The sequence below is a fragment of the Ursus americanus genome, chromosome 1 (genome assembly GCF_024610735.1).
Source record: "Ursus americanus isolate L20-20 chromosome 1, mUrsAme1.1.p, whole genome shotgun sequence".
Taxonomy (NCBI): Eukaryota; Metazoa; Chordata; class Mammalia; order Carnivora; family Ursidae; genus Ursus; species Ursus americanus.
The window spans coordinates 56,051,880-56,073,476 of NC_142127.1; the positions used below are offsets into that span (position 1 = coordinate 56,051,880).

The window sequence follows — 21,597 nt, forward strand, 5'->3', positions numbered from 1 at the left end:
TTTAGATGGACTCAAGGCAGAATGGTTGGGACAGAGAAAATAACGACTGAACTAGAAGAGAAATAATATGCATTACCCAATATTAACAAAAGAAAGAAAACGGACTGAAAAATAAATGAAGAGATCCTCCGGGAGCCATGAGACAACGAAAGACCTATCATTTATATCAATGAAGGGGGTGGAGGGGTGAGGAACAACTGAAAAAGTACTTAAATATGGCAAAAGACATACACCTACAGGTTCAAGAAGTTTAGTGAACCTGAAATTGAATAAACCCAAAGAAATCTATGCCAAGTCACAACATAAGTAAACTTCCGAAGACTAAGGACAAAGAAACCATTCAGAAAAAAACAAAACCTTACCCATGGGAGAAAAACAACTCAAATGACAGCGATTTTTCATCAGAAACAATGAAGGCCAGAAGGAAGTAGCCCAATATTACTCAAGTGCTAAAAGAAAAGAGTGTCAACCCAGAATCCCATACTCAACAAAAATATCAACAGGGGGAAATCAAGACCTTCTCAAATGAAGAAAAACTGGGTGAATGTCACCCGTAGACATACCTTAAAATAATGACCAAAATAAGTCCTCCAAACAGAAAAATAATGGGAAGTAACCTTACAGTATCAGGAAAGAAGAAAACAGTAAGCAAAAATACAGGTAAATACACTTTCCTTGTCCTCTTGAGTTTTCTAAATTATATTTGACAGTTGAAGCAAAAGTTGTAACTGTCTGATATGGTTCTAAACGTTATGTACAGGAAAAATTTTTAGACAATTACAAACAGGAAAGAATAAAGGAACATAAAAGAAGGCAAGATTTCTACAGTTCATTCAAACTGGTCAGATGATGAAAACAATAGACTTTAATAAGTCATGTGCATACAATGTAATACCTAAAGCAAAAACCAAAAATGATACACAAAGAAATATGTCAAGAGCACAACATATAAATAAAAATGGATTTCTAAAATATTCTCAAGTAATCCAGAGAAAGAAAACAGAAAAATGAAAAACAGAGAAACAGAAAACAAAAACTAAATGGCACAGTTAAGCCCTAACACATCTACAACTATTTTAAATATAAAATCTAAACACCTTCAGAAACATGACAACTATATGATGTCTATAAGAAATTCACTTCAAGGGGTGCCTAGGTGGCTCAGTCAGTTAAGCGTCTGCCTTCAGTTCAGGTCATGATCCCGGGGTCCTGGGATAGAGCCCTACAACAGGCTTCCTGCTCACTGGCAAGTCGGCTTCCCCCTCTGCCACGCCCCTCCAACTTGTGCTCACTCTGTGTCCGAAATAAATAAAGAAAATCTTTAAAAAAAAAAAAAAAAGAAATTCACTTCAAATATTATAAAGGTAGGTTGAAAGTAAAAGAATGGAAAAAGATAAATTATGTAAACATTAACCAAAGGAAAGGAGTGGCTATATTAATATATAAAGTAGATTTCAGAAAAAACTTACCAGAGACAGAGAAGTATATTCCAGAATGACAAAAGGGTCAATCCATCAAAAAGACATAGCAATCTGTGCAGGTGCCAACTACACAGAAATCAGAAGGCTAAAGAACTCAGAACACTATCAACCAACAGGATCTAGTCAACATTTATAGAACACTCCACCAATCAACATCAGAATACTTATTTTTCTCCAAATGCTCATGGAACACACACTAGCATAGATCACACATCAGGAAAGACCCTGGACCACAAAGCAAACCTCAACCAATTTAAAATAACTGAAATTATACAAAGTATCTTCTCTTACAACAACAGAAACAAACTCACTAAGGGAAAGATAAAAGGAAAATCTTCAACTACTTGGAAATTAACACACTTCTTATCTGACTCAGGGTTTATTTAAAAGTCTCAAGGGAAATTTAAAAATACACTGAATTAAAATTATAATAACAATAAAAATATAAAAATACACTGAACTGAATGGAATATAAAAGAAATATACAGTACAGTTGCCCCTTGAACAATGATAGGGTTATGGGCACCAACCCCCAATGCAGTAGAAAATCCACGCATAACTTTGGACTCTCCAAAAACCTTACTAACAGACTACTGTGACCTAAAACCTTACAGATAACATAAAGTCAATGAACACTGGTTTTATATGTTGTATGTATCATATGTTTTATTCTTACCATAAAGTAAGCTAAAGAAAAGGTTAAAAAAATCCTAAGGAAAATACATTTACAGTACTGAACTGCATTTATCAATACTTTAAGATTACATTGTCTGTTTTTAAGAGATGAATTGTTTGTACTGACAAACCTACATCAATACTGTCTTACAGGATACAAAACTGTAGATGCTATGCATATTACTAACACTAAACATCAGAAATTAAGATAATGTGAAACAGAAAGTGGCTTCAAAATTATTACAGTAGGACAGTATATATCACAGTTAACTTATGATATAATATTGCATCTTTCAATTTGTTTACATTTCTCTCAACTGCAAATGGTGCCACCAATGGTGCCATGAATGGTCTGGAAGTGTTTGTGTAAGTTTTGATAAATTTTTGATTTTTATAAAGGATTTGTGTTCATTTTATGATAGTAAGTTATAAAATAGGCTAGTATCTACAAATTATTTTATGCATTCTTCACACAGCTCTTTAATCTTTTTGATATTTCTAGGCTACCCAGGTTGTCCACAAGTTTTTTCACACTGTCACAAATCTCCAAAAAATTTTCCAATATATTTACTGGAAAAAAAATCCACATATAAGTAGACCCATACAGTTCAAACCCATGTTGTTCAAGGGTCAACTGTATATCAAAAAATGTGGAACATGACTAAAGCAGTGCTTAAGGGAAATTTATAACACTAAATACGTACATTAGAAGAAGAAAAATCTCAAATTAATAAACTAAGCTCCTAACTCCAGAGAAGAACAAAATAAACCCAAAACAAGGAAAACAGTAAAGGGGAAAAAAGAGCAAGAAGACACAAATTACCAACATCAGAATTAAAACAGGAATATCACTATAGGCTACAGAGAGCAAAAGGATAAGGAAACACTATGAACACCTCTACCCACTTTGATTTCACAACTCAGACTAAATGGGCCACTCCTTCAAAAAAACACTACCACAACTCACTTACTGTAAAACAGATAATATGAATAGCTCTTTAAACATTATCAAGGGAAATGAATTTGTAATTTACAACTCAAAAAAAATCTGAGCCCAGATGGTTTACACTGAAGAAGTCTATCAAATATTTATACGGGAATTAATAACAATTCTAAACAATTACTCCAGAAAATAGAACGGAACACTTTCCAATTCATTTTATGAAGACAGTATTGCACAATGATACCAAAATCAGACAAAGACATGAATGTAGATGTAAATAAAAACTGTTAACAAAATAGTATTCAACAATATATAAAGATGACACAAAATAACCAAGTGGGGTTTATTCCATGTAAAGTTGGTTCAGTATTTCAAAATCAATGTAATCTACCACATTACCAGGGTAAAAGAGAAAAATCACATAATCATACCAGTTTTTCCAGAAACCCTACTCACAAAATTTAACACCCATTCATGATAGAAAGATATCAATAGAGGAGAACTCTCTCAAACTGATAAAGACCTTGTGCAAAGTGTAGTTATCATCATCCTTAATGGTCAAAGACTAAATGCTTTTCCTTAAGATAAGGAACAAGGCAAGTATGTTCATTCTCATCAATCTTATTCAACACTGTGCTGAGAGTTCTAATCATTGCAGTAAGAAAAGAAGAGAGGAAAAACAGAAAAGAGAAAAGAAAACAGAAGAAAAGAAAAAAGGCATACAGATCAATAAGCAAGATATGAGATTTGCCCCTCTTTACAGATGATTCATTTGTCTATGTAGGAAATCCTCATGAATCTATTGGAAAACTTTTAAAACTAATAAATGAGTTCAGTAAGGTTGCAGGATACAAGATATAACACAAAAATCAACTATATTTCTATATACTAATAATAAGCCTGTGAACACAAAATACAACACCATTATAATCACTCTAAATAACAGAATGCTTAGGTATTAATCTAATAAACATATACAGGGCACCTGGGTGGCTCAGTTAAGCATCTGCCTTCGGATCGGGTCATAATCCCATAATCCCCTGGGATCGAGTCCCTCGTCAGGCTCCCTGTTCTGTGGGGAGTCTGCTTCTCCCTCTGCTCCTCCTCCCACTCGTTCTCTCAATCTCTCTCTGTCTCTCAAATAAACAAAATCTTAAAAAAAAAAAAAATACAATACTTCCATGCTGAAAACTACAAAACGCTGATGAGAGTAATCAAAGAAAACCTATAAAACATGGAGAGAGGGGCGCCTGGGCGGCACAGCGGTTAAGCGTCTGCCTTCGGCTCAGGGCGTGATCCCGGCGTTCTGGGATCGAGCCCCACATCAGGCTCTTCTGCTATGAGCCTGCTTCTTCCTCTCCCACTCCCCCTGCTTGTGTTCCCTCTCTCGCTGGCTGTCTCTATCTCTGTCAAATAAATAAATAAAATCTTTAAAAAAAAAAAAAAGTTAAAAAAAAAAACAAAACATGGAGAGAGATACCATGTTCATGGATTGGAAGACGCAATAAAGATGTCAATTCTCCTCAAATTGATACATGGGTTTCGTGCAACTCCTAGCAAAATCCCTCTCATTGAGATCCTTTGTACATACAGAGAAGATTATTCTCAAATTTATATAAAAGGACAAAGGACCTACAATAGCTAAAATAAATTTGGAAAAGAAAAAGTAGGAGGATTCAGTCTACCAGATGTCAAGACTTACTATATACCTATGGTAATTAAGTCTGTGGTACTGGCAGAAGAATAAACATATAGGTCAATGGAACAGAACAAAGAACCCATAAATAGAATTATAAATATGCCCAATTGTTGTTTGATGAAGGTACAAAATCAACTCAAGGCAGAAAGACTGCCTTTCACAAATGGTACTAGAGTAACTGGATATACATTGGGGGAAAAAAAAGAAACACAAAAATTAACTCAAAATGGATCATGGTCTTATATGCAAAACAGAAAACTCTAAAACTTTTACAAAAAGTTTTCCAAAATCTTAGAAGCCAACTTTCAGGATCTATAGCTAGGCTAGACTTCACACCAAATGCACAATCCATTAAAAAAAATTGAAAACTGGACTTCATCAAAATTAAAAACTTTTAGTCTGTGAAAGACTATGATAAGAGAATGAAAAAATAAGCTACAGAGTGGAAAAAAATATTTTCAAACTATCTATCAGACAAAAAACTAGTATCTAGAATATATAAAACAATACTTGAAACTCCCAACAGTTTAAAAAAATCCAGGGGCGCCTGGGTGGCACAGCGGTTAAGCGTCTGCCTTCGGCTCAGGGCGTGATCCCGGCGTTATGGGATCGAGCCCCACATTAGGCTCCTCCGCTATGAGCCTGCTTCTTCCTCTCCCACTTCCCCTGCTTGTGTTCCCTCTCTCGCTGGCTGTCTCTCTCTCTGTCAAATAAATAAATAAAATCTTAAAAAAAAAAAAAATCCAAATAGAAAATGGGCAAAAAAAACATGAACAGAGTTTCACCAAAGAGGATGTACAGATGACAAATAAGCACATGAAAAGATGTTCAATATCGTCCAGCCACCAAGAAAATACAAATTACACTAACAGTTAGACCTTACAATATACCTATCAGAATGGCTAAAACTAAAAGTCAAAAACCAAATGTTGTCAAGAATGTAGGAAAAAAAAGGATCACCCTCTGTATTAGTCTCCTAGAGCTGCTATAACAAAATACCACAGACTGAGTGGCTTAAACAAAAGAAATTTATTTTCTCACAGTTCCAGAGGCTGGAAGTCCAAGATCAAGATGTCAGCAGGTGCGGTTTCTAATACTAAGGCCTCTTTTTTTGGTTTGCAGATGGCCACCATCTCACTGCATCCTGACATGGTCTTTCCTCTGTGAATCCATATCCCTCAAGGATGTGTGTCCACATTTCTTCTTCTTATAAGGACATCACTCAGATTGGATTAGAGACCACTCTAAAGGCCTCATTTTAACATAAATTACCTCTGTAAAGGCCCTACCTCCAAATACAATCACATTTTGAGACACTGGAGGTTAGGACTTCTATCAATTCTGGAGGGAACAAAATCCAGTCTATAATACTCATACGCTGCTACTGGGAATTAAATGGTACAGTCAGTGTGGAAAATAGTTTGACAATTTCTAAAAAAAAAAAAAAAAGAAAAAACAAAAACTAAACATGCAACCATACAACCCATCAAGTGCACGCCTGATCACTTACTGCAGAAAAAAGAAGACTGATGCTCACACAAAAACCTATACAAAAATGTTTGTCGCAGCTTTAGTCATAATAGCCAATAACTCAAAACAACCTAGATGTCCTTCAATGAGTGAATGTTTTAATAAATGTGGTACAACCATAGCGTGAAAAAGTACTCACCAAATAAAAAGCAACAAACTGTTTAAATACAAAGTAACTTAAATGAATATCCAGAGGATTACACAGAATGAAAAAAGGCCAATCCCAAAAGGTTTACATACTGTGGATTCCATTTACATAGGATTCTTGAAATGACAACATTATAGAAAGAGAGAATAGATGAATAGTTGGCAGGTATTAAAGAAAAAGGGGTTAAGTGAGAAGGAAGCAGGTATGGCTGCAAAAACAAAAACAAAAAACAAAAAAAAAAGCAAAAACCAAAAACCAAAACAAAAAAACAAAACTCTTTTTATCTTACTACAAATGGGTGGGAAATTTCACTGAAACCTTTTGCACTTTCTGAAATTCAAATGATGTGCTCTAAAAAGTAAATTATAAGAATAATGATCAAATAGTGGTAGATGGGGAGATAGTAGTTACTATATGTGGAATGATTAAGGAAGGCCAGGCTCTGTGCTAAGCCAGACTTATTCTGGCTCCAACACCTATGCTTCCTTCCACAAGGCTACGCTCAATTCTCCAATGTCATGGAACGTTAAAAACCACAGTGTCCAGCATGATCCTGCACAAAAGATGTAAATTATAAAATAACCTCTCCTCTTCTGTCAACATTATTTCCTTAGTACCACATCTCAGTCAAGTATTAAGGAGAAAAGCAGTAATTATGTGCTTAAATGATTCACACTAAGATATAAGTAACCGATAGAGTTAAATATTCTCAAAATTTGCAAAAGCAGGTTAATTTGAATTGCATTTAAACAGAAATTATATGTTTAAGATAGAATTGACTGTATTTCAACCGTTGTCATCTCTTTAATTCAGGTGCCCAAAGCATCCATTCTCCACTTCTGATCATGGAGTTCTAGGTATTTTGAAAGTAATTTGAACCCAAAAGCCAAATTACAAAGCGGCAGTAATAGTTTTCATCTCACCACAACTCAAAATGTCTTTCTGGTTAGCTGCCTGTCCTACAGAGAAGAAATATTTGGAATAGAGCTTTTATTTGTCTGAGTAAAGACAATCCAGAATTGGTAAAAATTGTAAAAATCCACGTCTGTCTTCTCAGCTGCCTCTAAGCTTCCCTTTCCCCTGCCTTCTGGGTTCTCTACCACCCCTGGCGGCATCCTTCAGGCTTCTGGTCCCCAGGAGGCAGCTAGCTGTCTTCTGGCTTACCCTATCAAAACAGAAAAGGACTTAAAAAGGACTGAACTCCATCTTTTTTTTTTTAAAGATTTTATTTATTTATTTGACAGAGATAGAGACAGCCAGCGAGAGAGGGAACACAAGCAGGGGGAGTGGGAGAGGAAGAAGCAGGCTCATAGCAGAGGAGCCTGATGTGGGGCTCAATCCCATAATGCCGGGATCACGCCCTGAGCCGAAGGCAGACGCTTAACCGCTGTGCCACCCAGGCGCCCCTGAACTCCATCTTTTAACAGACTTGTTTCATAGTTTAAGGTATCTAGGAGAAATGCTCGCCTTTGGTTTGATTTGGTTTAACTGAGAGAGTAGGAACTGTTTGTTTTTATTTTGCTGAGTCCTCTAGAATTGCTTTCATACTGCTTCACGCCTGGGGGAACTGGGTCAAAAGAGTTCATAGGTTACATGAGCTCTACTTTGCCCTCTCCACTCTTTTAACCTTACTTATTCAGAAGCCAAGAATCTCAAATTCTAAGGACCCAGATTCCATTTTCATGGTGCCTACTTCCTTCTCCTGGTTTGGTATACCTTTCTTTCTTTCAGAATGGTGGTCATTTTGTACCTCCTCCTCCCCTCCAATCCCCCACAATCTGTTCTCATGCTTCAGAGTTCTTGGAGCCTCCACTCTTGAAGGGGGACTGTCTGGGGAAAAGAGTGTGTGTAGTTCATGAGGGGCTAGGTTAAGCTCATTAACTCCCAAACATGAAACTCGACTAAGGAAAAGAGCAAAGGGCCATCAAGCCCACCACCTCGCCCATCCAGGTGATAAAAAGTAAGATTCAAGCACTTTTATTTTTTACACTGTAGTTAGGGGTGGGGGTGGGTGGATAGAAGGGGGGAAGTTAACCCATAACCATTGAACAGTACACAATACATGATATCAGAAAAAAAAAAACTACCAATGGGCAACGATTATACATACTGGAGGAAAGCAATGGTAAAGAAAAACGCCTAAAACTGGATGTTAAAATTAATTACAAATATATATACAACTAATTATATTTTAATTTCTGCCTAATTATTATACAACATAAAAATATGAGTATCATAAAAAATGTGTCAGTTGATTAACTTTCAGTTTTACTTTAACGCAACCGCAATCTTTCCTTCCAACCTGCACCCTGCAGCTTCCTTCATTGCTGGCTGTAAATGTAGGATAGTGGCAATTCCTCTTAAAACTTTTAAAAAAACAGGGGCGCCTGGGTGGCTCAGTCAGTTAAACATCTGCCTTCGGCTCAGGTCATGATCTCAGGGCCCTGGGATCAAGCCCCGCGCCCCACTGGACTCTCTACTCAGCAGGGAGTCTGCTTCTCCCTTTATGCTCCCCCCTTCAAATAAATAAATAAAATCTTAAAAAAAAAAAAAAACTTTTTAAAAAACAATTACCAAGACACCACACTATCACACCAGAAGAGAGGCCAGCAACTTAGTGACCCACTTATTGCAACCATAGTACTATAGTTCTAGTCTTTCCCAGGTCCAAACTATTTCTTATCTAGTTATTATAATTATTTCCCCCAACAACATTTTTCATCACAGCTGATGAAGTCCAGGTTACTTCACAACAAGCAGCATCAAAATCTAAACTCTTAAATGGCTCAATAAAAAGATACTCGAATTAATTCATAATAAAAGTAAGCACCAATCAGTTGGCAAAGATCAAATAATTTGGTAACATGGATACAGAAACACACATGTTCTCATATATCTTTGAAGAATATGCAAAATGCTACAATCTCTATGGAAGGCAAATTTGGCAGTATCTATCAAAATTACAAAGGCAAGTAACCAATTCTAGGAATTTATCTTATGGTATGCCCACCTGCCCCACCATTGTGTATGAAATAACATATACAAACTTATTTATTGCAGTATTATTATAAGGACAAAAAAGTGAATAGCAAACACTTATCTATCACTTAACATAGTGTCAGATGCTGTTTTAAGCACTTTACGTATTTTCTCATTAAATCCTCCCAACAATCCTATAAGGTAGGTATTATTAACACCTCCATTTTACAGATGAAGAAACTGAGAGGTCAAGTAAAAGTAGCCCAAGATCACATAGGATATGTAGAGCCAAGATTTGAACCCAGGTAATCTTAGCTCCAGAGCCTGTTTTCTTAACTGATATGTTAAGTCATCTAAATATAGATCAATAGGAAAAGAGCTGAATAAAATATATGATACATCATCTTAAGGAGTATTACATTTTATTTTTTTTAAGATTTTATTTATTTGTTGGGGGTTGGGAAGCACAAGCAGGGAGAACAGCAGGCAGAGGGAGAAGCAGGCTCCCTGCTAAGCAAGGAGCCCAATGCGGGACTCAATCCCAGCACCCTGGGATCATGACCTGACCTGAAGACAGACACTTCACCGACTGAGCCACCCAGGTGTCCCAGGAGTATTATTACATTTTAATCTCCACACCCAACATGGAGCTCGAACTCACCACCCTAAGATAAAGAGGTGCATGCTTTCCCCAGAGTCAGCCAGGCCCCCTGAGGAGTATTACGTTTTTAAAAAGAAAGTCCTTTAATTCCCCCTCCTACTTTGAAGGTAGACTGAACTCAGTCACTCACTTTGAAAAACGAAATACAGAAAGAGAAAAATAGTAACATTACATTGAAGAAAACTGGCAAACACTACCTTAACCAAGTGATCCAGGTTAACATCACCAGTGATGTCACAGAAATATCAAGTACTCCCTCACATGACATGATAAGGGCAACTCAACTTTGTGTATTATTTCCAGAAAACCACAGCCCCATTCTAATCATAAGGAAAACATCAAACAAACCCAAGTTGAGAGATATTCTATAGAATATATGACCAGTACTCCTCAAGACAGTCAAAAAAAAAATGACTGAGAAACTATCAGAGGAGACTAGGGAGACAAGATAACTAAATGCAATGTGGTATTCTGGAAGAAATCCTGGAACAGAAAGAGGACATAATGGAAAAACTGGTGATATCCATATAAAGTTTACAATGCAGTTAACAATAATGTACTGATACTCGGTTTCCTAGTTTTGACAAATGTACCACAGTAAGATGATAACATTTGAGGAAACTGAAACTAGGTAAGGCATATATAGGAACTTTTTGTACTATTTTGTGCAACTTCCCTGTAAACCTAAAATTACTCCAAACCATTTTCTTTTTAAGATTTATTTTAGAGAAAGAGAGCGGGGGGGGGGGGGGGGGGGGAGACGGGCAGGGGGAGGGACAGAGGGAGAGGGAGAGAGAGTCTTAAGCAGACTCTGAGCTGAGCATGGAGCCTGACTCAGGGCTCGATCCCACAATCCTGAGATCACAATTTGAGCTGAAACTAAGAGTTGGAGGCTTAACCAACTGTGCCACCCAGGAGCCCCAAGAGGTTTATTTTTTAAAAAGAATAAAATTCTTTGTGTATTGATATGAAAAAAATCTTTAAGAAGAGAAATCTTTAAGAAGAGATGCAGAATATCATACATAGTATGGAAGAAGCAGTTACATACATAGGTAGAAAAGTACTTATTTGTGTAAAATGGGTGGGAAAACACAAATGTATACATAAAATATTTCTGGAAAGATATATAAGAATCTGATGACACTGGTTGACACTATGGAGGAGAAAATTCAGTAGCTGAGGGACAGGAATAAAAGGAAGACTTTTTAATGTGTCCTTTGGTATCTTTTTAATTTTGAAATATATGAATATATTAGCTACTCAAAAAATAATTTAACTTTTAAAATGAAAATGATGACAAAGACCTGAACTAAAGCAAAACCACTGGAAATAATATAAAGAATTAATTAGAATTTTAGGAGATAAAAAAGTCTAATCACCATCTATCTGTTAAGGTTATCACATTTCCTTCCTCACTTTTTCCACCAAATTAATTTTTCCTTAATACACGGCAGACATTTCATTCTAGATGAACAAATCTGACCGCCAATTTCAACAGTTCGTCAACTGTTCCTCTAATCTAATCTCTCCCAGTCAAACCTAGCTCTAAACTTAAAAAGCCACCTACTTATTGTGCTATTCAGCATCCTGTATGTTTTTTCTATAAAATAATAGGCACTCATGCCATCACCACTCCTACACCCATAACAACAACACTGCTCAATGATCACAGTGGTCTTTCCACTAAATCTGCATGCTGCCTCCAACTACTCCTTAATGCAGTGTCCCACAAAGCCACTATCAATCAAAGCTGGCCCATGAATAAAACCTATTTGCCACATCTGGTCTCTACTATATTAATCTGTTTGCCTTGATATGTTCCTCCATGAATTTCATGTGTATTTATTTATATATACACCACTATTTTATTCTGAAAAGGGTTAATTAGACTTATAAGAATACATGAACTATAAAAAGTTAATAAATTTAAAAAATAAAAGCAAAAGAATAAAGAAAACATCAAAAACGGTGCCAAGAAAAAGACCAAAAAAAAAAAAAATGTACAGCATAAAATCACTATGCCTGCTCTGGAGTGGGCCACAAATCTGGCCTTGGCTTTCTAGTAGCCATCACAGAAACAAAAACCCAGTCCACAGTCCAGGAGATAAAACAGAAAAGTACTCAGAAGAGGAACTATTCTGTGTACTTAGACCAAAGAGTAATTTTTATAAAAGAAAGAAAATACTATAGAATGAACAAGATATACAAGATACACAACTACCAGTTTTCAAAGAATTAGGGTGTTTGTGATAGTGCCCATCAGGAGATACCTATGGTATCTTAACAAAGCCCAATGCCACAAAATTGATTTACAAAGAGCAGGCATGAGCTTTAAGAACTCGCTCTGTCCTTTTACTTCGTTTCTTCCTTCAGTGCCTCCGTAAGTATAAAACTCTTTGAAAACAAGAACCATATTTTCTAACACTTACATATAGCTCATGATGCTCTTTACTGTATTCTGTCAAAAAGAAACATTCAATATCAATGAGAATTTACATAGCACAATTCAAACCTACTCTGATAAAAATTCTCTAACCTAAACATAGGAATTCCCACTGCTACCAAATAGAATAAAAATGATAACTGAAGCTTCAAGAAACAGAATTTCTGGACCTTCTATACTATTATTCAATCACAATTTAATTTGTGATGTCCCAACAGGATTTTTTTTTTTTTTACATATCCCTAGCACAAAGCTAGCAAAAAAAAGCCAAATCAATATCACTGACTCTGCTCAAATAAAATGAAACTCATAGCAAAAGCTTTGGCAACCCCTATCAAAGGAAATACAATATTACTACCTTTCAAGAACATAATCTATAGCTCTTTATAAACCAGCTGACAAAGGCAGGTTCATTTTTTAAATGACTCTGCAAGTCTGCAAGTAGACAATGAATTATAATGCAGATTTTCTCTACTTCTTTCCAAGAATCTGTAGTTTCTGTAAATGTCAAACTGCCAGAGAACAGTATTTCCCAGCTCTTCCATACACACACATACACACACACACACACACACACACACACACACACACACACACTCCACTATCAAACAGGCTTGTATTTCCCCGTATGACCATTACCTACCCCCTCTCCCTTACCTGGTCAAACTGGAAATGCAATGAAACCTAATGAATTATTTAGGTAAAACGATTATGAATACAAGAATTAAAAAACTTAAATTACTACTCTCAAGTATAGCATTAGGATACATTAACCATTCTATATTTGTATTTTATTAATGGAAATTATTAATAAATAAGTAGTCTCATCCTACACTGGTTGAGTTGCCTTTTTTTTTTTTTAATACATTTAGTATTTCAGTTTCCAGTATGCTCCTCATTTGGAATTCCCTGTATGCAGGGGCACACCCTATTACCCCCAAGAGAGGATAGCTGTACCAAGTGAAAGAACATGGACAGGCGTGGAGGGAGGGGAGTGCCTTCAAACGGATGTCAGAAAATCCAATTCTTGTACCTTTGTTTCATCTGTTAAGATGGGAGACCTGACAGTCTCTATTTGATAGAATTATTAGAATTACTGGAAGGATTAAATGAGGTTAAGATTTGTAAACTGAGTACTAAATGCATATAAAATAGATGCTCAACAAGTGTTAGTTTTCCTTCTGGTTTTTTTTAAGGTAAGGTAAGTCTGCTGAGCAGACTTGTCCAAAGTCAATGGCTAGTAATTGTGAAACACAGCTAAAACGCTAAGGACCTATGTTCTTTCCAGTACACCAAGCAGCATTCAAATGGCAGAACCCAACACCTCATGCTTGTCACAGATGGTCATACTAAGAAAAAAATTAACGATCTGAACACCTATTAGATGCTGAACACTATACTAATCTCTTTCCTAATACCTACCCTATAAAGTGAGTATATTTATCCCATTTTACTGAGAGAAATTAACTTGTCCAAAGTCGTAAAGCTAGTAAGTGATATGGCAGGATTAAATCAAGTGTGTTTACACCATTACTTTTCCCTACTAACCTGCCTCAAAACCGCGCAAGTATTTACAAATCACAGTCTACCAAAATCAAATTTTAAATGGCCTGGAAATTTTTATAGATCCTTCTTTTTTTTTTTTCTTCACCAAGATTTATTTATTTATTTGGGGCTGGGATGCAGAGGGAAAGGGAGAGAATCTCAAGCAGACTCCCTGCTGAGCTTGGAGCCTGCCTGCCCCATGGCCCAGCCGCAGGGTTCAATCCTTCCCAGGATCATGAGATCATGACTTGAGCTGATACCAAGAGTCAGATGCTTAACCAACTGAGCCACCTAGGTGCCCCTAGACCCTTCTAATTTGTTAGTGGAAACCATCCCTAGCTCTACCATTCCTTCTCCTTAAATTTGTTCTTCATTGGCTAAAACAATTTACAATAACTACAGTGACAAATTTACATTTGTATAGCATGTTACAGTTTCGTATCATAGATTTGTAAATTTTTATTAGATATAGCTACTGATATTTTTCACATATTAGCTCACATCTCATTTAATACTTTCAAGACTCCAATGAGGTAGGGATTATTACCGTTTCACAGATAAGGAAAAAGAAGTTTGAAGAGGGTAAATAAATTGTCTAAGGTTATACAACTAGTAAGTGTAGGGCTTTATCCTGGATCACTCTAAGAGAAAAGTACATATACTCCTGCATCCACTGATAGAGCTAATCATTTGCTTTTTTTTTTTTTTTTAAGATTTTATTTATTTACTTGACAGAGAGAGAGAGAGAGAGAGAGAGAGACAGCCAGCGAGAGAGGGAACACAAACAGGGGGAGTGGGAGAGGAAGAAGCAGGCTCCCAGCGGAAAAGCCCGATGTGGGGCTCGATCCCAGAACACCAGGATCACGCCCTGAGCCGAAGGCAGACGCTTAAAGACTGAGCCACCCAGGCGCCCCATCATTTGCTTTTCTTAACTTACTCATGAGAGTCGGGAAAGGGAAGTATGTGTGTGGAAGGATTCTTTCACCAAAAAAATGTAATAGAAAATAAGAACCAAAACTTGATAGAAAAATTTAAAAGGTTGCCTCAGATCTCTTCCCTCCCCCAAGGTTATCAGGGAATTTCTAATAAATGCTTACAGGGCACACATTTTTACATTATTCTAGAACACGGGAAAAAAGGAGCATTTCCCAATTCATTCTTAGAGGTTGGTTTAATCCTGATGCCAAAACCAGGCAACAGTAATAAATATTATATTTATCATTTGTGACTATAAATACTAAAGTCTTAATATATTTAAGTTAAAAACTAAGGAAATGTGAGTATGATCCCATTTGTAAAGGAAAAATCATTGTAAATGTATGTATATAAGTATGATCTGATATGTAAATGCATATTTATACATATGTACACATAAATCAAAGACACAGTTGGAAATACAAACCCTAAACTGTTAACAATAGTTACCTGAGACAGGAATGATCTTGGAGGTGAAGGTAGGGAAGTGGACAAGAAGTAAAGAAGATTTTTCAGCTTTTATTGACTATACCCACATATGATTTTAATTTTTATAATGTACATGTATCATGTTTGCTACTAAAATACACAAATGAAAAGCACAGCCTAAATATTCATTTGCTGTTATCTCCTCTACTTATTACAATGAAAACTAATCCTTTTATTCACTCATTGGACATTGATTTATTTAACATTCAGGGTGTAGCTCCTATGTATGGGCACTGAGCTAATAAGCACTTGTGCCAGCCACGAGGTACTTAGAAACTTTTTTTTTTTTTTAAGTAAACTGTACCCCCAACAAGGGGCTTGAATTCACAACCCCGAGATCAAGAGTCACATGCTTTACCAACTGAGCCAACCAGGCATCCCTAGAGCCAATGTTTTTTTCAAAGATTTATTATTTATTTGAGAGAGAGAAAGAGAGACAGGAAGAGAGAGAAAGCCTGTGTGAGCAGCGGGAGGGGCAGAGGGATAGAGAGACTCTTAAGCAGCTGAGCACAGAGCCCAACGCAGGGCTAGATCTCAGGACCCTGAGGATCAGGACCTGAGCCGAAACCAAGAGTTGGACTCTTAAGCAAATGCGCCACCCAGGAGCCCCATCTTGAGCCTGTTTTTTAAAACCCAAGATGGAACAACAGTTACTTCCTTCCATAAGATAGAGTGTTGAATTTTAAATCAAGTTCTAATTTTTATTATTTATTATTTTTTTAAGTCATGTGTCAGGGGTAAGAAACATTTTCTTTTTCTGGAATTTGTATTGCCTTTCTTCTTTTTTTTTTTTTTAAGATTTTATTTATTCATTCGACAGAGATAGACACAGCCAGCGAGAGAGGGAACACAAGCAGGGGGAGTGGGAGAGGAAGAAGCAGGCTCATAGCAGAGGAGCCTGATGTGGGGCCCGATCCCATAACGCCGGGATCACGCCCTGAGCCGAAGGCAGACGCTTAACCGCTGTGCCACCCAGGTGCCCCTGTACTGCCTTTCTTCTAAAAAAGAGCACCAGATAATTTTTACTGGGTTTTTTTTTTGGGGGGGAGGGGTTTAAAAAAATTCATTTGTATTCACAGTGCTGGGCACTATGTTGGACAATGGACATGCAAAGATGAACAAATAACCTATGGCCTCTACCTACCCTCTAAGGAGCTGATAATTTTGCATATCTATGTCTGATACAGAGTTCCACATAAAAACTGAAATATGTACCTTAGTAATCCTGCACTTGAAAATGAAAATGGCAAACTTCTGTGCTCAAAAATAAAAGTTAATTTCAATTTTATCCAGAATTTTAATGTTTATGAGAAATGTGAAATTATTCAATTATTTTCAGATAAAGGGAATAAATTAGTGGGGAAATAGAGAACATGGAAGCTGCAGGGTAATACAGGTAATAAAACACAATGTCTCAGTGAAGAGTGGGTTCTAGGATTAGCTATGCCACCAAGAAGGTATGTTACTAGGTTTAATCATTCTGACTGCTTCCCTAGAGAAAACAGGAAAACCATATCTACCGTATTAGGATAGGAGAAAACAAAGAATTTATTTTAAAAAGAATAACAAAATTTGGTGAATATGAGACAGTATGGCCACCTGCTTTTTGTTGTTTGGTTTGCTTTTTTTTCCCCCTCCACTTGGTCAATGATTAGCTAAGCAAATTTGCAAACACAATTTAACTTCCGTATGCCTCTTGGGGTGAAAAAAATGCAGGCAGCAGAGTTAGAAGACCTGAGTTTATATTCAAACCCCCTTACTAACTCTGTAAGGTTAAAAAACAAGCAAACTATTTAACCACTTTGCACCTTAGCTTCCCAGCAGTAAAATAGTGATAAACCTACCTTATAGAACTATTTCAAAGACAAAATGAGAAAATACATGTGAAAACATAAAGTTAGAAACTATTATAAATTAGACATTTTTCTGAAGAAGATAAACAAATGACCAATAAGAACATGAAAAGACACTCAATATCATTAGCCGTTAGGGAAATGTAAATGGAAACCACAATGAGATACCACTTCACACCTACTAGGATGGGTATCGTCAAAAAGACAACATTAACAAGTACTGGAGAAAATGGAACCTTCATACTTTGCTAGTGGAAATGTAAAATGCTACAGCAGCTTTGGAAAATAGTTTGGCAATTCCTCAAGAAGTTAAACAGAGTTACCATATGACCCAGCAATACCACATCTAAGTATACGTCCAAGAGAACTGAAAACATATGTCCACACAAAAACGTGTGAGTGTTCATAGCAGCATTATTCATAATAGCCAGAAAGTGGAAACAACCCAGAAGCCCATCAACTGATGAAAGGATAATCAAAATGTGGCATATCCATACAAGAAAGATTATTCAGCCATAAAAAGGAATGAAATAGTGATACATGCATAACATGGATGAACCCCAAAACTATGATACTAAGTAAAAGACACAAAGGGCCACATATTTGTATGATTCCATTTACATGAAATGTCCAAGAAAGGAAAATCTCTAGACAGAAAGTAGATAAATAGTTTCCAAGTGCAGGGGAGGAGGAAGAGAGTGACAGCTAATGGGTATCAGGGTTTCTTTTCAGCATGATGAAAATGTTCTTGAACTGGTGATGATGTTTGCACTACCTTTGAAATATACTAAAACCACTGAATTGTACACGTTATAAGAGTGAATTCTACAGTACATGAATTTTATCTCAATAAAAGAAAACTATTACAGAAATGTAAGTTTCTGCTCCTTTTCATTAGTCAAAATGCTACTTTTCTCAAGAGGCTGTTCCTGTAGCCTCTAACAGCTATGAAAGCTCTTTGAAGTTAGATATTACAAGGATGAATGGTATTTTGGGTAAAGTAAAACTACTAATCATGTTAGAGAAACTTTCTACAGATCAGATTAATTTGGTATAATTTTATTTCTTCAAAAGAAAAGTCCGTATTAATAGTAAGTTTGTTTTTAGGGAGTAGAAAGAGTTTCAAGGAGTCTTTACAGAGTACATGAAAGAAAGAAAGAAAGAAAGAAAGAAAGAAAGAAAGAAAGAAAGAAAGAGAGAAAGAAAAAAAGAAAAGTAAGAAAAGAAAGGAAAGGAAAGGAAAAAAGAAAGAAAGAAAGCAAAGGCCAGAATGTAACACTCTTTTCTGCTTTTTTCATTAGTAGACATTTACTTTTCAGATACGGCCGTGCCCATGGATCAACTAAAACCCAAGTAGATACAACTTTGCAACCTCTACCATTTTCCAAGTTCCAATCTGCTGTCATTCTGCTAAATCCATCACCAGCTCCTAATCTCCACTACTCTTTCCTATTATTATTCTCAGGGCTTAAAATGCTTAGCAAACTCTTTAAATGTAATCAATTCATTCCCTACTGTTGGGGAATTTTTAGAGTAAGGCCCAAATTTTAAGATTAAATTTAGTCTAGATTGCTTGAATAAATACACAGCAAAATGATTTCCTGGAGTTTGGGACAGAAAAACAATCTATAGAGTTGTGTAATGGCTTCTAAGTCATTTGGGAATTTTTTCATGTATTGGGTCATGGGGTAAAGACAGTCACCAACTTTTGTCCACAGAAAGTATTATGTATAAAAGCTTCCTGGTTCTAGAACAAAGAAGCATTTTATTGCTCAAAGCAAAAGTAAGATATTTTCCTTCCATTTAGTATTGTTATACTAAAATAGCATACCAATGAAAACAGCTAGGTAACAGCAGGACCAAGGTATGTGAACAAAGATAAATTGTTCTTTATTATGTATTCTTCCTTGGGGAGGAGAAAAAAGTTCTTCACACCTAAGAAAATAAGCCAAAATCAAGCCAAAGAAAACCATATGGATTAATATTTTCCAAAATGGGGTTATTTGAGTGGCAACTTTAATTTGAGAATTTGCCAACCTATGCCAGGATGTGTAGCGGGTATATTTGGCCCGGACAAAATGTGCAGAAAGAGGTGACCTGTCGAACAGCTGCTACAGAGTTACTCCCTCAACAGCACTTCCAACTTCTGGGGTGATATCTGTGTATGAGAGAAAGATGTCAAAGCACCAAGAAAACAGCTTGCTGTCAAAGCAGCAGCAAGTCCAAACCGTGCGTCCCAGGGTGAAATCCCACCCGCACCCTCACGAGCCGGCCAGACTGCGGCTCTTTTCTACTATCAGACTACCTAACATATAAAAAATAAACACATAACCACAAATCCTTGCCAACCCTCTCTTCTTGCCCTTTGTGACTCCTCCAAAGGCTGGAGGGATGTTAACATCCTACAGGCCCAGAGGAAGCCAAGACCCACGCCGCGAGGGAGGCATCCAGAAGCCTCCCCGCAGCGCGGGGGCCTCGGACGGCCGTCCCCCACCCACCGGGCAAGGCTGGTCACCGGCCACACAAAGAAGCCGGCCGCCGGAGCTGGACGCTGGGCTCGCCCCGGGGCCGGGCGCCGCCGCCTGTGGTGCCCGCACGCCGGGAGGACGAGACCCGCCGGAAAATAAGGATTAACGCCCAAACCTGTTGCATGATGCGGGTCCCTTTTACCCAGAAATGAACAAGGGCGCTCAGAGGGGAAAAAACCAGAGCGGCCCGGGCTCGGCGGGCCACGGCCGCACCCGGCAGGCAGCGCGGAGGGAGAGGCCGCCCGCGGGGCTCCCCACCTCAGGCGCTTTGTCTGCGGTGGCGGCGGCAGCGGGGCGCGGGTGCCCCTCCCTCAGCCGCGCGGCTCCACCGCCCCGCGGCCCGCGCCCAGGAAGAAAGCCGGGCCCCCGCCGCCTCCACCCGCCCGCGCTCGCCACCCGCCCGCGAGGCCTGCGCGCTCCTCCCGCCCGGGCCGCCTGGGCCGCGCGGCTGCCACACTCACCTGGCTGGCGCTGGCGCGGGCGGCCGGCACCTCCGGGGTTGGTGGGGAGGACGCGGGGACGCGAGCGAGGCGCGGACGGAGGCGGAGGGCGAGGCGGGAGGAAGGCGGGCTGGGGGCGGAGCGGGCCTGGACTGCGGCGGCGGCGGCGACTCCAGCCACTCGCGGCAAATCGCGTCCCGGCCCCTCCGTGCGTCAGCCAAGGGGCGGCGGCGCGGGCGGCCCGACGACCTCCCCGCACCCGCGGCCCGACCCGCGTCCGCGCGATCCCGCGCGCGCGCGAGTAGCGGCGGCGCAGCGACCCCGCCCGGCGCGAGAAGGGGGCGGGCCGGGGAGTCCCACAGAGGCTGGGTGGGGGCGGGGCAAGGAAGGGGCCTTCCACGCACCCCCGGCAGACCCTGCGAACCTCCGCACGCGGGGAGTTCCGCGCTGCCCAGCCCGCAATGGTGTGGGTAATGAAAGGAGCACTGGAACTGGAGTCAGGAAACCCGGGCTCAAGGACAGACCCCGCTACTTGACGGCTTGCAAATCGTTTGTTTTCTCTGTGATCTTCCTGAAATATGTAGGTTTGAGTATATGGTCTTCAAGATTTTCAAAATTCTGACCCCCCACAGTCTGAAGAATGGAGACGGCTGTGGGGAATGGGTCGTAGTGAGGAAGGACTGGATTCAGGGCATTTGGTTTTCTTCAGGGATCTTTCCATTGGACGGTCCAAAATTTATTCACAAATGGCCCTCTGATAATGGCTACTTCCCCATCTTCACCAACCCTAGTTATTTTTCTAAAAATGTACCGACTTCAGAGTCCCCGTTCTTCTAATTTTATTGCGCAAATCATTTTTATGTCATTTCCTGAATCCAGTTCAAAAGAGTCATCAGCTTACACACAAGCTCAGGGTGGCCATATGGTCCATCACAGGCCTTCCGTATTACTCACTGCGCCGCTCACTTCAGTATCGCCTAATTCCATTGATAAAATCTTGCCATTCCAACAACTAGGCAATCAAATTTCTCCCCACTAAACTTCTCTGATTTGAAATCCCATGGATGAATTCTTCCTTTACTTCTGTGACTAATAATCTGTCTCCACTATTTCAACCTCTTTGCCACTCTCTAGGTCAAGCCTTTCTAATTTCACCTCTGCTTCTGTTCCACCTGTCAGAGAATGCTCCAAAACCAAAGAGCCTCCCT

At 38.7% G+C, this 21,597-nt stretch overlaps 1 protein-coding gene across 5 annotated transcripts in view; it reads right to left on the minus strand.

Moving 5' to 3' along the window:
• The window catches only part of SESTD1 (SEC14 and spectrin domain containing 1), a 150,876-nt gene extending 130,200 nt beyond the window's left edge, over positions 1-20,676 (minus strand). For 3 of the 5 annotated variants that reach the window (XM_045806232.2, XM_045806226.2, XM_087861846.1), the window contains exon 1: positions 20,411-20,676. The gene's annotated coding sequence lies outside the window, so the exon portion shown is untranslated. Of the gene's footprint in view, positions 1-19,458; positions 19,580-20,410 lie in introns of all 5 variants that reach the window. The other 2 variants (XM_087861837.1, XM_045806227.2) reach the window with 2 other exon arrangements.
• Between the last annotated feature and the right edge of the window lie 921 nt (positions 20,677-21,597).